This window comes from Pinus tabuliformis, chromosome 9 (genome assembly GCF_031772625.1).
Source record: "Pinus tabuliformis cultivar Carrire ecotype Pingquan chromosome 9, CPIR1, whole genome shotgun sequence".
NCBI classification, from domain to species: Eukaryota; Viridiplantae; Streptophyta; class Pinopsida; order Pinales; family Pinaceae; genus Pinus; species Pinus tabuliformis.
This window is the reverse complement of record NC_142307.1, coordinates 532,355,248-532,356,470: the sequence shown is the minus strand read 5'-3', so window position 1 is coordinate 532,356,470 and position 1,223 is coordinate 532,355,248. Positions and strand designations below refer to the sequence as shown.

Sequence of the window (1,223 nt, the reverse complement as noted above, 5' to 3'; positions counted from 1 at the left end):
CTCATACCGTGTCTAGCTCCTTTGTGCATTATAAACATTTTGGTTAATCAAAACTTTCCCACTCAAGGCCATAGTGATGTAACCTGTGGCTTTGACATCACTTGTAACATATAAATTTATATTATAACCCAATATGACATAATGAATGAAAAATAAATAAGAAATATAAATAACCTCAGTTTTCGCCATGTTTAGATTGCTTTTCGAGCGCATGCTTTGATCACATATATAAATATTACTATGGTAAAGTTTCCGTCAAGGTGTTATAAGCCAATGTGCGAGTTGATGAATAACTACACTACTTGACCCTAACCGTTAACCCAACTCATAGACCTCGCTAGAAGGTTCGAGAGGGTCATATGGGAGACCATTGTGATCCACCCAAGTCGACAACTCGACGAATTTGAGTCGTTGTCTTTTCTTGAGTAGATCTGACGGTTCTCCTCCTTCCACAAGTAGTTAGGGTTTCGAACCCGGGTAGTCGTGACCCCAGTTTGGTTCATTTGCTCTTTGATTCTCCACGTTGCCAAGTTCTGCAACTTAGCACCGACGACGTCCTCTGTTCGGCGATGTCTTCTGCTAATTGGGTAAGTTTTCACCGGGTTGCTATACCTGCTTGTATAGAAAAGTCTCCATGCTTTTCATTTCTCTGATGTTTCCTTTCCCTCTAAACCCTCAATTGGCTTGCAGGGGACAAGTTTGTGATTGGATTCCAGTTAACTGGTTCAATGGCGACCATACGGGTTATGAATTAGGTACTTTTCTCCCAATATTACCTTAGTTTCAAGTATTCCTTAACCAAATTATAGCTTTCTGGTGAATTTCGTTCTTATCTACCTCTTACGTGACTGATAGTCTTTCGTTTTGCTTTCACAGGTTTCCAGGCTAGGATTCGAAAAGGTAACTCCAACCAACCCTCAGCTTCAGGAGTCTAATTAGCACTATTTACATGTGGGCTTTTAGTTTGTCCCATCTTTTATTCTCGTAGTTTTGGTACTACCTTGTGGCCAAAAAGTCGTATAGGAGTGAGCCGAATTTTTTTTTGACCTAACAACGTCTTAACATGTACATCTTAAATCAATTAATAGACACTTCTAAAAAAACAAATATTATTATTGGGTAATAATAAATGGTCAAATTCCATACCTCACAGATTCTAGACTTTGATGCTTACGGCAGCATTCGTCACAAGAATGAACGAACAAAGTCAAAGTCAAAGTCCA

At 39.1% G+C, this 1,223-nt stretch overlaps 1 long non-coding RNA gene across 1 annotated transcript; it reads left to right on the top strand.

Annotated features, from left to right (window-relative positions):
• The first annotated feature begins 407 nt into the window (after positions 1 to 407).
• LOC149149588 (uncharacterized) lies at positions 408 to 935 on the top strand. Its single transcript, XR_016262179.1, has 3 exons — positions 408 to 587; positions 691 to 755; positions 877 to 935. It is a non-coding gene; the product is annotated as an uncharacterized LOC149149588 (long non-coding RNA).
• The last annotated feature ends 288 nt before the right edge of the window (positions 936 to 1,223 follow it).